Raw genomic sequence first — 17,201 nt, forward strand, 5'->3', positions numbered from 1 at the left:
CTGCCTATACTCCCCAAAATACTCAGCCAGAGAGTACAGCACTTTTTTACATATCTACATCATCAGTACTAGTAATATTAGTTATAGAGCAGCAGATAAATACTATAAAGTAAGTTTACGCTGTACTGACGTCAGCTTGTTAGCTAACTAATTATTAAATTATTTAACAAGCTAAGGGTACATGAGGTAATGTAGCATTATAATACATTTACCTGTGGATTTTAAATTAAGTTGGAAGTTAATTAAAGTGCTTTTTTTTTTTTAATTAATCATGTAGTCCGCTTTGGACTAGTAATCATTTATATGCCTTTTGGTCATTTCTTATGTGAGCAAAATTAAAAGTAAATTATAATTTGGATACTTGAAAATTGAAATAAATAGAATAAATATATAAAAAATATATATAACATAGAGGTCAGTTGCTAACCCCACTGTTCAATATGTGCAGGCGCATATTGATCAGTTGCCAGAAGAATGTGATTCAAGCTATAAAACTCTACAGATTGATTGACATGAAACCAATGTGAAATCCCAGACATTTTACATAATTAAAAAAACCCAGATGTACAGATTTTTTTGACATTCCAAAAGGAGGACATGCCTGGGAGAAAGTGGACATATGGTCACATCTGTCCAAATCTGTCAGGCAAAGTTCATATCCAGTACTGCCCATCTCCTGCAGCATAACTACCCCCATCTCCTCCAGTCTAACAGACAGTCTAGCTCAACACCTTTGTAATGAATGTGATGTTCCACCTCTATGCTGCAGAAAATAATGTGGTTACATGCAGCCAGGAGCTAACCCTAGGCTCGATATGATGTGCTGGTGTGGCTGCAGATTTTCTTGAGATCACTTGATTCCACTTGTTAAATCACTTGTTCTCAGTCTTTAAAGAAAACAGTTGATTGGTGCAGATAAGCTCCTGCTTGCTCAAAATGAAGATATGCACCCACAGCAGCCCTGTGTGCTTAAGAATGGACATCTCTGAGTGTTGTTTACGTACATTTGAATGCTAATGCTAAGAGAGATAGTGTTTATTACAATTCTTACTCAGAGGATCAGAAAACTAGACTTATATGTCCGTAAAGACATTTGTTTGTTGCTTAATTTCCACAAGAAGTCAGGCAGTCTGACTATTGGAACATCACCAAAAGCCTATTACAATCATGTTTCTCATTTTTTATATTTTCGCCAGATACAGTGTAGATGTACCTCATTCTGTCATGTGGAAATGATGAATGGATCACTCACCCAGGCCAGTGTGGCCAACACCCAGAGGCCTCTGTCTGTCAGGAACCTCAAGGTTGAAAGGGCTGAAAGACTGGAGACAGTTAAGTAAAGATGTTAAAAAAAAATACATAAACAACTGATCTGTCCTCTACAAGCAACAATACAAAATGTGTACATAACTTTCTTGCATTAATACAATTTAAAATACACAAAAAGCTGTGAAATATCTGGCTATTACATGTTTATAGTTTTTTTTTTAGTTCTATATTAAAGCACTTAAACAAAAGATCAAGAAAATATTGCTGTACAGTAGAGTGTGGGGGAGGAAATACTTGTGCTCAGGGGTCTCATAAAACCAAGTTCCATTACTGGGTGATCAAACTAATTTAGAACTCATTTAATTGTATTTTTTGTTTTGTCGAATTTTTATAGGAAAAACAAAATTTGTGAAAAAAAGAATATATTTGACATAATTATCAGGGCTCTCAAGTTTTGAACTTTTTGAACTTTCAAATCAGACACTTCTTCGTGCCTGACACTCTGGCTGAAACTCCACCCTCTTTGACTAGGTCTACCTAACAACAGAGTGATCTATATTCTGATTGGCTCAACGAGAGTCCATTATAATATACAGCCGATGGATTGGCAAGCGTGAGAAATACCATGTGTGGCGTGTGAGCGTGTGAACTCGCTGAGGTGCATGAGACTTGAGACTTGAGAACACTGAGTAAGACTCTAGCAAGAAATTTGTTTAGTGTAAGGTCGGCCAAATGACAATCCAACTAATCAGCACCCAGCGTTTGGTTCAGCTCAGGAAACCTATAGACTATTAGGAACTCAGAGGAAAGAAGGAGCTCAGAAAGGTGAGCAAGAAGCTGAGAGAAAGCTGCAAGTAAAAGAACCCAAAGTAAAGTGTAAAGTGTGTGGTGAAATTTGTTCTAACATTGAATGAATGTTATTATGTTTTTCAAAACACAAATATTATGAGTGAATACTTAAACAAAGTAACAGTGTACAGCTACTAAACTACTATTATATTACTCCCAGGACAGTGTTGAGTTCAAGGGGACATTGTTCCAGTTATTTATTTTGTAGGCAATCAAAAGACCAGATTTACCATTAATTTTAATGTTGGCCTAGTCGTCAAGTACTACTACATTAATTTGAATAGTCAGTTCATCATTATTAAACCAAAACTCTTTACAGACACTGCATGTGTAGTGGTAGTTGTTAAGTAGTGATTACAGTCTCCATATTTGTGCAAATCCCATGGGCTGTAGCTCACAGATGTTGTAGTACCGCTCTGTTCCTTTTTGTGTTGGAAAGATACTGAAATTCTCATGACCTTTTCCACCTTTTCTTCCTCAGCAAGTGAGGCGTCATCATCTGTGTGAGCAAAGACAGATTTTAACTGCAGTTTTGCCTTTAAATAGTCTTAGTTGACCAGTGTCATCATCACAGTGTCAGTTTCAGTCACTAAATAATATACAATGCATGGACTTAATAACAGGGTAGATCTAAATAAGAAAGTAATGGAAATAAGTATAAGTTGCACTATATACTGACAGTTTCAGCCTGTTTATCTTTTACCATCTCTTATGTGCTTATTAGTGTATATAAATTAATTGGCCCATTGATAATATGCGGTGGTAGTGCCTCCACCATGTTTAATAGACAATGTGGTATGCTTTGGTGGTATGATATTCCCTCATCAGGTTTGAATTAATCTTGTTCTATCTGTTCTAATCTAGAGTTTAGTCTGTCAAAAAAAGCATTTAGTTTTCTTTCAGTCTAATCTGACATAAATGTTGTACCAGTGGTATCTTCTCTCACAGCTGTTGGTAATGATAATCCTCCTGACTTTACTAGATGTATTGAAATATTTTTTGTCTGTTCCATACATTAATCTATGTGTAATCTAAATGTTTAAAGGCAGAGAAACCCCCTTAATTGACAGCTTGAATTGTATTAACCAGAGTGATCACAATATATACAGTATACAGAATGCTAAGACAACACATAGGATAATTAAAGAACAGGCCACATCTGGTGATGATTTCTTTATGTATATTTACATCCATTGAGGTATAGATGTAGAGAGGCAAAATACCAAAATCTGACACTGTCTAAATCCTTATATAAAAGTGTCTTATGCACTAAACCATGCTGCATTTCAACATAATATGTAAGTAATATGTAAGCAATAATACATGAGAGGAAGTGTTATAACGTGTAATACTGTGTCCACATACTGTTCACTCTATTAGACAGAAACTCATCTGTTGCTAAAACTCATCTGTTTGTGTTGGTCATTTTCTAGTCCTTCCTCTTTCCTTCAGAAGTTTATTAATGGCAACAAAAGACGTTTTTGGCACCAAATTCTAATTCTAAATCATTGATCGTGCAGCGATCATTACTAGGTTACCTGTATGTGGCGGAGTAATACGCGGTGACCTTTTGTTACAGTGCATTACCGGCTGATAACGGCTCTCTCAGCCAATCACATTGAGGGTCAGAACCAACTGTGGTATAATGTATTTTAACTTACCCAGAGTGTTCAATAGCCACATTCCATGAGGCAATAGTTAATCAAAACAGCATACCTCACATGATTGAATGCTGAAATGCATTGGTTCTGCTCAGATCGTAATGTTGATATTTATGTTACCATGCCAACAGACAGCTCTTTTCAGAATCTACCCTGCCTGCTGGTTTTTCTGTTTGCCCAGTTTTTCCTCTTTCTTCCTCTGAGCAGAGGCTAAAGCAGTATAAAATCTGGCCCTGATCTTGTATTGTTTGCTGCCCTGTATTATGACCTTGACAAGATGTGTTTCTTTGTGCTAAAAAATTGCATTTGTCCAACATCTCCTCTCTATTCTACAGTGTTTGTGTTTTTCATTTAGAATCTCTCTCACATAACAAGTGTTCCATATGTGTGTCTCCTTCACCTTTATTTATTAGGGTCACGATTCTGAAGAGAAAAGTAGGTGAGGAGAACTACCTCTTGTCTTATCACTTTTGTTGAGACGCTAGAGAGCATTTCATAGTGAGTAGAGAATAAATGCGCTCAGATATTTTGTACATTCAAAACATTAGTGAGCAGCCATTTAACTAATTAGCTAATCAGTTTATAAGCCAGCTAGCAGTCTGTGTGTTATATGCATCCGTACTACAATATCTAGTGTCCTTTTGGAAGGTGGGATCTTTTTGGGTATGTTTGGTATGTTTGAAGGTGGGTATTTTTGGTAAACAAGTTGTATCTCCTATATAACACACTGGAGTGATTTCATGGCACAGTCATTAGATAGAGCTGATATACAGTCAAAAGTTTGGACACTGCTTCTCATTCGATGTCTTTTTTTTCTAAATTGTAAATTAATATTAAAGTTATTCAGACTATTAAGGAACACATAAAGAATCATGTAGTAACTTAAAAGTGTTAAACAAACCACAAACCAAGTCCCAGTTTCTTGTTAATAAAATACTGATTAGTAAGTAAGAAGAAATTACTAATATAAATGATTTATAATACCAAGGTAAATAAAGTAATACAGTACTGCTTTTTACTAGCAAGCTAAGTAGAGGTTCCCCATAAACCTGCATTACACATTACTAGTAATCATACCCTTGAATTTAACTGATAATAATAAGGGAATGGTGATAATGATAAGGAAATAACAATGTAAAATAACAATAAAATTCCTGATGAGATTCGGTTTCATTATAATGTTTTATGGTCATCTGATGCTCTCAAACACATTAAGATGGAAAAAACTCTTGAAAAGTTTAGCACAGCTGTTAACTACAATAATTTAAATTATTTCATATGTTTTTAAAACATTTAAAAATAATGAAAATACATTGATTGTTTAAGGTATGTCCAAACTGTGGTGTGTCATTTATTTCCAAAAATCTGTTGGATTTGGACTTCTTGAATTTAAAAAAATCCAAGAAGAAAGAGTTAAATAACAATAATTAGGCAACTTTTTGAATAATAGTCAAATTTTGAATAATTCAACCCCTATTCAGCCTTATACAAGCACTCTCTAATGTTTTGCTGTATTTGTATGGATTTGGTGTGGTTCCCTTTAGGGAAGGGCAAAAATTAATCCTTTTTTGGGGACTTATACAGTCAGATGAGGCAAACATTGGGTTGTTTGGCCACAAGGCACTCAGTCCCATGAATGATGTACCTGGAACTGGTATACTGCACAGAGGGGGTGGAATATAGAAGAAGGAAGGCAGCTAGATGTTTTAACTCCTATCAAGCTGCTCCACATTTTAGATGTAAAGTCAGAGACCGAAACTCATCTGTTGCTAAAACTCATCTGTTTGTGTTGGTCATCCTCTAATCCTTCATCATTCCTTCAGAAGTTTATTGATGGCAACCAAAAGTTTATATGTTCTTTTGACGTTGTGTTTTTTCTTTTTTTGACTTCAGAAAAAAATAAAGTTTGGGCACCAAATTCTAAATCTATTTGTCTAGTGTTTACCGTTTCAACTACACCTCTGTATCACACAGACTACCCTGCCCTTTGATCCCTAATCCAGTACATAATGTCCTCTAATAATAAACATCTTCTCAGATTAGCACTGCATTCATAACAGCTGATGAAAGCTTAGTTGCATAAAAAAACACACAGATCTTGTTAGAGTTACACCACTACTGCAAATCATGTCTGGAGATTATACATTCATTACTTAAAGTGGTTTTTGGAAGCTTTGTCATCTCTGTTTTTTGGTGTATTTTAATCCAAAAAGGGGAGTACTTAAAATAATGCCAGTCAGATGCCATTGAGATACAGAATAACTGAATATGTATTTTTTTTATGAATTACAGTAGCTGGTACATATTGCAGATGGTACATATTGTACAATATTACTGTGATTTCTTTTTTCTTGATGCTTCTTGTTTGTATTCATTCTCTACCATTTCACACATGGATCATCTCTTTTTCATCATGCTATGACTGTAAATGTTTGGGCTCAATAACATGTAGAGAAGAATCTTCTGAGATGATAAATACAGGCCACAAGGTTACTGTACTTCTTGCTGCATATTGACATTTCATGAATCTGCTATGAGCAATCTCCAGCCTAAACCCCCCTCACATCACATCACATGAATAAAGAGCTGGTTCCACTTGTATGCTGTGATATACAGACAGATCTGTAGGTTTTGTAACACAATTTTGTAGTATTGTCTCTTAGCTTCACATGGAGCTTGATAGAAATATTAAATTAACAAAAATTCAGCCATTCCTTCCATTTTTAAACATGTATCGACCAAACTAAACAGTTTAAATAGAACAAATAGAAATAAATAGAATAAATAGAACTGCAGTCAATGTATTCTATTGCAATCAATAACTCATTTGGGATGCATTGAGATGCTTTACAGAGTGCAGCTATCTTTCCGCTTTCAGAAAGCGTGCTGATTAGAGTTTAGGTCAGGTGACGGATAGGAATTTTAAAATATTTTTTCACTTTGAGTTTTGATCATTTTTCCTCTTTATTATGTATGCCATTTTATTCAGTGGCAGCTATACATACTTATATTCCAGTGCCTCCACTATACTATAGGTTCAGGTCATTATCTATTCTCTTTTTCTTCATACTCATGTTAATATGGTTTGTTTTTGTCGCCAAAGGAAGAATTCTTTGATTGTGTACTTTTGTTGAATTTCAGATTTGGCCTCTGCATTTAATTTGGCCTCTGTTATCTCTCTGATGGGTTTGATTATTTTAGTTGTCTTCTAGTGTCTGTTTTTGTACTTCAGTCTAATGATAGTCTTATTTGATTGCATCACATCATTTGGAATTATCTTAATGCATTTATCTCCTTAATTTGTCATGAAATAAACCATTGGTAGACCATTCTCAGCATATCAGTAATAACTTGCTGCTATAGACTACTGAGGTCGTGTCATCATTTTGTAGTTGGCACTATTTTGTTTATGCCCATATTTGGGGTTACGTGTCTAAGTGGATTTGGCCTATGAGGAAAATGAACTCACCTCTATCACATTCTGTGGTAAATAAATACCTTCAGGGCCCTGTGCATTTTATTCTGTGTACATTTTTCTCCTGAACAACACTGCAGCCTATAAAAGATATGACACCAGTTGTAGAACTCTGGTTGAATCCTGTTTTGGATTATTATTCTTCTTCACAGAGGATCATTGAAATGTTTAAAGAGGTGAAAACTCTATTAGCATGGTGATGTTAAGCAGTGTAGACTGTGTTAGAGATTTAAAATACAGATAATAAGAGAAAGTGAGCTTTAGCTGCTCAGTGGTTCTCAACAGCGCTGTTCCACGGGTTTAGTATTTAATCACGGTCATAGGTTAAAACTAATTACAGCACATCTAATATAACTAATCAACAAACAACTAACTAATTCACTAACAACTAAATAATCAACTAACTATCTCCCCTCGCTAAGACGAGCTGTGTGATACAGCAGGAAAACTAGCAGGACAGTATTCATCCGAGTTAATCTATCTAACTGAAGGAAAAGAGTCTAAAACACTTAACATAAAAAGACGTAATGTGTGATTTCTTTCCACTGAAACCTATTATAAGAATCACTTTAACGTGTCTTAATGTACTAAAACAACAAGCCTTAAACACCAAACGTCTATAATTTATTTTACTGCATAATAAACATAATCAGAATCTTAATAAGGTAAACAAACCCCTGCATTATAACCCTCATTAGTAACCCATTGTAAAATCCAGAGAGGCTGAGAAGTAAACAGACTGGTTAAGTGGATTTTGAACAGCACAGCAAATGATGTATTTTGAGTTTGATGGCCTAACTGGTCCTTCAGTATAACCAGGGTGGTTGGCCAGTATGATTAGAGCTCATAACAGTGTTCTCAAGTCTCGCGCTTTGAGCGCGCAGTGAACCTCAGCGAGTTCACACGCTCACACGCCACTCATGGTATTTCTCACGCTTGCCAATCCATCGCCTGCATATTATAATGTACTCCTGTTGAGCCAATCAGAATATAGATCGCTCTGTTGTTAGGCAGACCTAGTCAAAGAGGGTGGAGTTTCAGCCAGAGTGTCAGGCGCGAAGAACTGGCCGATTCGAAACTTCTGAAACACGGTGAACGCCGGCAACCGCATCCCCCCCTTGAACAACCGAAGAAGAACTGCGCGCATCCACCACCAACCCAACCCCACGCCCCCCCCCCCCCCCCCGCCCCTTTGGTACAACTGAAGAAGAACTGCGCGCAATCCCCACCATCCTAATCTCACCAAACTTCAAAACTTGAGAGCCCTGGCTCTTACCAATAGTGTGTAGAACTGCTTCTCTAAATTAAACACAATAATAACAATTTGCAGCAAGTACAGGGTTCTGAACATATTTATTTACCACAGCATGTGATAGAGGCAAGTTTTTTAAAAAGCCTATTTATTTACCGATAGGTCAAAACCGCTCAGACATGGAACCCCAAATATGGGCATGTGAGGACTACAGAATGACGCATGACTGCAGTGGTCTATTGAACTTTTTTTTATATTTGAGTGTCACTGATGGCTTGATTGTCCACCAATTTAAGATAATTATCTGTAGTCAGAAACTGAACACTGATGGATGTCAATAGACCAACTCAAATCATGCATGGATATAGATTAACTATAGTCTCTAACTTCTCAGGAAGCTGTGCAATCAAGGCAGGTGTGTCTAATGGAGAATATATTCCCATATTTCCTACCTAGTTCTTGATGCATTTATGCTTGCATAACACACACTATTATGACACTACCATGAAAATTATTCACCACTCAAATCATATGTGGAAGGTAGGGTCTTTTCTCATCACTGGACGAAGTAAAGGAGAATCATCAACAGATACTGCGGTCCATACAAGGTTGCAATGGCAGCACAGTGTATAGTGGAACAAAAGCATTAAAACTTGGTTCTATGAAAACATTTTTGTATCCTGGATGAACAGTTACTTAAGCACCAAAGCGACAGTTGTTCCATCAATGTTCTTTTCAGCTGGTCAGCTTTGAGCAGAACATGCAGTGATGTGATGTGAAGCAGGGCCTGCTGTGAGTACGATAGATCTTTAAACTGCATCTTTCTTCTCTGAACATCCATTTACACCTTCCTGCTACTATGTGGAACTCCACTCTCCCCCCAGCATGTCTAGTTATAATCTACAGACATTGGCTCTTTGATGACTTCTCACGTTAATGTTTTAGATTTTGCCAGGTCAAAATGATGATAACAGGAACAAGACGTATGGAGAGTTAAAGGCTTCTAAAATCTACATAGCTTATACATACAGTGAGTACAAAAGTGATGACAGTGTTGAGAATGGGTTTCTTCTCATATGTGTGGTGAGGAGAACTGTTCCCTAAAAAATGCTTTAACATTATCAGTAATTAAAAAATGTAGTAAAAAAGTATGTGAACCCTTTGGAATTTCATGGTTTTATGCATAAAGATGTTATAAAATGTGATCTGATCTCAATGGTATGAAATAATAACACAAAATACAAATATATGATCTTGCAGGTCTTTATTGAACACACTCGTTCAGTGTTCAAATTGGTAGTGGAAAAAGTAAGTAAACCCTTCGCAATCTAAAGCTGTTTCAATTTTAACTCATTTCTCCAATAGTATCTCTATTGGGTTGAGATCTGGGCTCTGACTTGACCACTCCAAAGGGTAGATTTAGTTGTTTTTTATCCATTCTGTTGTCTGCTTTTTAGCTCATTATCCTGTCGCATCACCCACTTTTAAGCTGTACTGATAATTTACAGATACTATCAAATTATCCTGTAGAATATTTTGATACATATGGGAATTTATCTTCCCCTCAATGATTGTAAGCTGGCCAGGTCCTAATGCAGCAAAACAGGCCTAAATTATGATGTTCTCTCCAATTGTAGACTGTTTGCTTTGCGGTAAATTACATTACATTACATTCTATTACATTTGGCAGACGTTTTGGTCCAAAGCGACTTACAATAATAATGTACATAGAGTAATAGAAGTTCAAAGTAAAAAAATATTATTAGATAGGGCCTAAAGGAGGCTAAACTGAAAAAAATGGGATAGAGGAGGAAAGGAAGGGGAAAAAGGAAATAAGGTTAGAGGTAGTTAGTTTGTTAGAGGTGTTAGGAAATTAAGTGCTCTTTGAAGAGCTCTGTCTTCAGGAGTTTATTAAAGATAGCGAGAGATCCTCCTGATCTGGTAGTGGAAGGTAGTTTGTTAGAGGTGTTAAGAGAGTAATGAAGATTATGAAGATGGATTTTAATTGTTGGTTGTTGAGTGGAAAAGTAATGTAATTGTAGTAATATATATAATATTTTCTTTTTAATGGAAAATCTCCATTCAGTGTGCTGTGTAGTCCAAGACTAGGCTTAATCACTTTTAAAGAAACTGTTTGGAGTCCAATGGTTATTTTAAATGTATTCTTAATTAAAAAATCACTGATTATATTTAGTACAATGTTATCAGTATTCAGTCATCAATATGTTATGGACAAATACTCTGTTCAACTCTCAAGTCTGGTGTATGGTGGTCTAGTGTTGCTTGGTATATACCCAATACAAAAATAACCTATTCATGAGATTCTTCCCCACAAGAACCAAAGGTCTGATTGAAATTCATAGACAGGATGCTATTCAGCTACTGCATTGTTATAGTTTCTGCATTTTTCAATAGTGAAAATAATGAAAACAATGATGTTTAGGAAGGCATTCAGTGACATTCAGTGAGGTGTGAATCCCCACTGGTATGACCTGGTATGGCCTCACCAAAATTTGCCCGGTGCAAAAGTATGGGCACCCTTATCATTTTATTGATTTAAATACTCCTAACTACATTTTACTGACTTACTGAAGCACAAAATTGGTTTGTTAACCTCACTGAGCTTTGAACTTCATAGCCAGGTGTATCCAATCATGAGAAAAGGTATTTAAGGTGGCCAATTGCAAGTTGTTCTCCTATTTGAATCTCCTCCTAAGAGTGGCATCATGTGCTCATCAAAACAACTCTCAAATGATCTAAAAACAAATATTGTTCAACATAGTTGTTCAGGGAAAGGATACAAAAAGTTGTCTCAGAGATTTAACCTGTCAGTTTCCACTGTGAGGAACACAGTAAGGAAATGGAAGAGCACAGGGACAGTTCTTGTTAAGCCCAGAAGTGGCAGGCCAAGAAAAATATCAGAAAGGCAGAGAAGAAGAATGGTGAGAACAGTCAAGGACAATCCACAGACCACCTCCAAAGAGCTGCAGCATCATCTTGCTGCAGATGGTGTCATCAGTCAACAATACAGCGCACTTTGCACAAGGAGAAGCTGTATGGGAGAGTGATGCGAAAGAAGCCATTTCTGCAAGCACGCCACAAACAGAGTCAACTGAGGTATGCAAAAGCACACAAAAGCACACCTCAGGTGACTTGCAGAAATTGCTTCTTTCGCATCACTCTCCCAAACAATATCTGCAATCAAAGTAAATGACAATGCTTAGCACACACATTGCTCACAAGTGGTCAATCTGCTCAAACTCAGAGTGCAATCTTGCATTTCTGTGATCAATGAAACCCTCAGTACTTAAAGGGACCATAGAGGAAAAATCAAGTCTATAATCATGTGGTCAGCAGGGGACTGATTGCAAATTGGCTACTTGTCTAAGGTAGAATTGCTGACAGGAATGTTTCCAAGCCTGATTGTATAGGATTTACAGACAAGTGTTTTCTGGATGAAGTGAAGTTTTTACGTCTGTCTCTTGTAGTTCAATAAATCTGAATTAAGGGCTAGTGTTTGCAGTGTGAATGTGATGTATGACAGATTGGAAACATTTTCCCAGTTCATCACCCACAGCATTGACACCCATTATACTGATGTCTCTAAAGTCATGGGACAACAGTATGTAAATGTTGCTGATGGATGAGAATATTAAATAAAAAATATGCTATGCTAAAATTAAAAGAGTTTTTAATATACATTTCTTAGGTGTTGTAATTGAACAAGTTAACATGAAAACAACACATTAGATATATAAAAGGAAAGTTCATAAAGTCAACATCATAAATTAATATTGTAATGTATTAGAAAATAATACAATTAATGCACAGAGGTTTTTCTCAGTCCAAATATGACTTGTGAGATGTTTGTAAATTTGTTGTAAAAAAAAAAAAAAACAACAACAACAAGAAAACAGATTAAAAGGAGGTGTATATCTGTTGTTTGGGTTAAACTTTGGAATTATACTAATATAGATTTATGAATGTGTAGTTCACTTTTCATTTTCAAAAAACAGTAAAAAAAAGGCTTTTCTTTCTTTATTTCTTTCTTTATTTGTTATATACTGTAAAAATGTTGAAGGGTAGCTTAATTTCTTATGTAGGGAAGTCATAAGCATAAGCATTATGTCTTTTCAGTCACTGTTTTGTTGTCAATATGTGTGGTGTTAATAGTTACTGTATTATTTAAGACTATTTAGGACTAACTGACTGAAAAAAGAATCATTATCATCATCATCATCATCATCATCATCACCAAATGGATGTGCAGGTATTTAACATTCTTTGATTTACAGTGTTACATGTGTGTGCCTGAAATACGTGTGATGATAATCATGTAGACTCATCTGGCTGGAATTGTGAACTCATATCCACATTCAATGCAGCACATCCCATATTTAAATATATCTCACAGGTCTCTGCTGTGTTCTTTAACTTCAATGGGAGATGACAAAAGTTACGGGACACCATGCCATGCATTTGGCATGTTATTGTAATATGTACTGATAATGAATCAGATGTGTATTTTATTTTGCATATTTTTTCTTTGCATTGGTCATATCAATTGTATTTGTTACCTAAGATGTCTGGAGGTTATCCATTTAGATCCTTATAACTAGAAATATTTAAGAGTATATGCTTTATGTACAGTCGAACTGTGTGGCCAACATGACTCTGGTTACGGACAAATTCAGAAAGGGTCCTACAGCGCTGTATCAAATCAGTGGGACTCACATGAGCTGACTTTCTCAGAAAACATTCTAGGCCAGAAAACAAAACAAGCCTATAAGAGTGCCAGAATGACTGGTTCCACTGCAAAGGATCGAGAAACACACAAGGGGTTCTTTACTTGTCAGCTGATTGCCTTTCCTGAAATTTCAAGGAATACTTGGAACTCTTTCGATGTGACAGCAGAGTATCATACAGTGGTTTAATTTATCTTGCTCATCTTCTCCAACACTAATACGTAAAGCTGAGGAGACCTCAATACAGACTGTTATATTACAAACTGAATTTCCTTGTTAAGCATTACTGATGCTGACAATTAAGCAGTATTTTTTTGAGTGATTACGTCTTTAAAACAGCAGAAGGTCCCCAGTTATTATATTACAGATATTTTTCACTAAAAGTTTGTAAACCTGACTTAGATACAATTAGACCTGGCTCCTTACAATTATGACAGTAATGTCATGGTTTTAGACCACAATAATTCATTGTCCCGACGGACAGTTCTGGTGGAAACAGGAGAGTTGAGGTGCACATTGAATTCTGCCGTGATTTGGGCAGCCGTGGTTTTATGTTTTTTGGATACAATCCGGGTTAGCACCCGAACATCCCTTTCAGACAGCTTCCTCTTGCGTCCACAGTTAATCCTGTTGGATGTGGTTGGTCCTTCTTGGTGGTATGCTGACATTACCCTGGATACTGTTGCTCTTGATACATCACAAAGACTTGCCGTCTTGGTCACAGATGCTCCAGCAAGACGTGCACCAACAATTTGTCCTCTTTTGAACTCTGGTATGTTACCCATTATGTTGTGTGCATTGAAATATTTTGAGCAAAACTGTGCTCTTACCCTGCTAATTGAACCTTCACACTCGGCTCTTACTGGTGCAATGTGCAATTAAGATGATGAAGATTGGCCACCAGGCTGCTCCAATTTAGCCATGAAACCTCCCACACTAAAATGACAGGTGTTTTAGTTTCATTCTAAAACCTCTGTTAGTTCTTGCACCACTAAAATATTAAAGTAAATTTGTCTCTGATATAAATAAACTATATAAATAAACTTGCCTTACACTGTGTCAACATGTCTTAATAAATGGACCAATAGAATTTCTCCAGAATTACCAAAAGTAAACTGTTTTTAAATTCACTGGACAGTGACAATATGGTCAAACCATTCTATATAAGGAACACAGAATATTAAGAACAAAAATACAGTATTTTCACTGCACCATACAAATGGAATGATCTACTTTCTCTCTGCTTTGCCTTGCGCTAATACACACACACACACACACACACATACGTGCGTTCACCATTACACAGCACTCCTTATGCTGTCACTGTCTGACACTTCAAATTTATTAAGCTAATGCTGCAGCCTGCCTATCAGTCACTATCCTCTGGTTAAATTGGAGTGAGAGAAGCTAGCTGTTGAGCTATTGGTGGATCTGTGTATTTATAATTGATTAGACAAGATAATGAAGAATGCTGCTGTTGTAACAAGGAGGAGGAGGCCGGATGCAAATGCAAGTCATATTTATTTTTAGACATAACAAAAAAGCAAACCAAAAACTGAGACAAAGAAAACACTTAAAGTAAACACTTAAAGACTATAAAACAAAAGATAAAGTAGGTCTTGAGAAGCAAGGAACAAAACACTATAAAGATAACAAACCAGAACTGTAGCCCAAAATAACAAACACACAGGACAAGGTCAAACAAAAAGCGCGACAGAGAACAAAGGATAACATGAGGTATATATACACACAGGCACACACTAGGGACACCTGTGGAGGTAATGAGGGGGCGGAGTTACAAATGAGACACAAGGTGACAACACTAATGGCTTGGGCAGGGCTAGGGTGGGGCTAGGGCGGAGACAGAACAATAACAAAACAACGCCATGTGCTCAAAAAAGCACATGGCTGGAAACACAAGACAGGAAAACAGGGCAGGAGCACAGAAAACCAAAAGAGGGAAAAACAGGACAGACAGGCTAATATGTGACATTACCCCCCCTCAACGGCGCCACTACCAGAGGCGCCGAGAGAGAGGGAACAGAGAACAAGACGAAACAGAACTATGACGGTGGAACTATTGACATAACAGGAGACTGGACTTTGGACGAGAACTGAGACTGGACAGACGACTGGACAGGGGGCTGAGACTGGACAGGGGATACATACTGGGACTGGAATGGAGACTGGGGAGGTGGGAAAAACAGAGACTGGACAGGGGACGAGAACTGAGACTGGACAGAGGGCTGTACATTGGGCAGGGATGCAGACAGGGCAGGGGACATGAACAAAGACTGGACAGGGAACGGAGACTGGACGAAAGACTGGACAGGGGGCTGGACGTTAGACTGGGACAGAGACTGGACTGGGGACGAGAACATAGACTGGACAAGTGGCTTAGACTGGACAGAGGACTTGGGCTGGACAAACTGGGACTGGACAAGACAGGACGAGGGAACCGGGACAAATACACTTACTGGGACTGACACAAATATGGTGACAGGGACGGGAACAGAAAAACCACCAGGGACAGGAACGGGAACAAACACAGACACGGGGACCAGGACAGGGAGAGACATGGGTACAAACAAAATAGGATGCCCAGGACTGGCAAAAGTTCTTGAGGTCTGTGAGACCAGCCTGGGCACAGTTCTGGGGGTTGACCTGGAGCTGGTCTGGGGGTGTACAAAGTTCTGGGAGCAGGCACAGGGTCAGAGGCGGCCGGAGCCGCGGGCACAGGGTCAGAGGCGGCCGGAGCCGCGGGCACAGGGTCAGAGGCGGCCGGAGCCGCGGGCACAGGGTCAGAGGCGGCCGGAGCCGCGGGCACAGGGTCAGAGGCGGCCGGAGCCGCGGGCACAGGGTCAGAGGCGGCCGGAGCCGCGGGCACAGGGTCAGAGGCGGCCGGAGCCGCGGGCACAGGGTCAGAGGCGGCCGGAGCCGCGGGCACAGGGTCAGAGGCGGCCGGAGCCGCGGGCACAGGGTCAGAGGCGGCCGGAGCCGCGGGCACAGGGTCAGAGGCGGCCGGAGCCGCGGGCACAGGGTCAGAGGCGGCCGGAGCCGCGGGCACAGGGTCAGAGGCGGCCGGAGCCGCGGCCACAGGGTCAGAGGCGGCCGGAGCCGCGGGCACAGGGTCTGGAGCAGTGGGTACCACGTGGGTGGCAGGCACTGCTGGTGCTGGAGCTGAGGCTGGAGCAGTGGGAGCTGCTGGAGCTGGAGCTGAGGCTGGAGCAGCGGGAGCTGCTGGAGCTGAGGCTGGAGCAGCGGGAGCTGCTGGAGCTGGAGCTGAGGCTGGAGCAGCGGGAGCTGCTGGCGCTGGAGCTGAGGCTGGAGCAGCGGGAGCTGCTGGAGCTGGAGCTGAGGCTGGAGTAGCGGGAGCTGCCGGCGCTGGAGCTGAAGCAGCGGGAGCTGCCGGCGCTGGAGCTGAAGCAGCGGGAGCTGCTGGTGCTGGAGCAGCGGGAGCTGCTGGTGCTGGAGCAGCGGGAGCTGCTGGTGCTGGAGCAGCGGGAGCTGCTGGTGCTGGAGCAGCGGGAGCTGCTGGTGCTGGAGCTGAGGCTGGAGCAGCAGGAGCTGCTGGTGCTGGAGCTGAGGCTGGAGCAGCGGGAGCTGCTGGTGCTGGAGCTGAAGTAGCAGGAGCTGCTGGTGCTGGAGCTGAAGTAGCAGGAGCTGCTGGTGCTGGAGCTGAAGCAGCGGGAGCTGCTGGTGCTGGAGCTGGAGCAGCGGGACCTGCTGGAGCAGCGGGAGCTGCTGGTGCTGGAGCTGGGGCTGAGGCAGCAGGTACTGGAGCTGGGGCAGCAGGTGCTGGAGCTGGAGCTGGGGCAGCAGGTGCTGGAGCTGGAGCTGAGGCAGCAGGTACTGGAGCTGGGGCAGCAGGTGCTGGAGCTGGGGCAGCAGGTGCTGGAGCTGGGGCAGCAGGTGATGGAGCTGGAGCTGAGGCAGCAGGTACTGGAGCT

The sequence above is a fragment of the Astyanax mexicanus genome, chromosome 1 (assembly GCF_023375975.1).
Source record: "Astyanax mexicanus isolate ESR-SI-001 chromosome 1, AstMex3_surface, whole genome shotgun sequence".
Taxonomy (NCBI): domain Eukaryota; kingdom Metazoa; phylum Chordata; class Actinopteri; order Characiformes; family Acestrorhamphidae; genus Astyanax; species Astyanax mexicanus.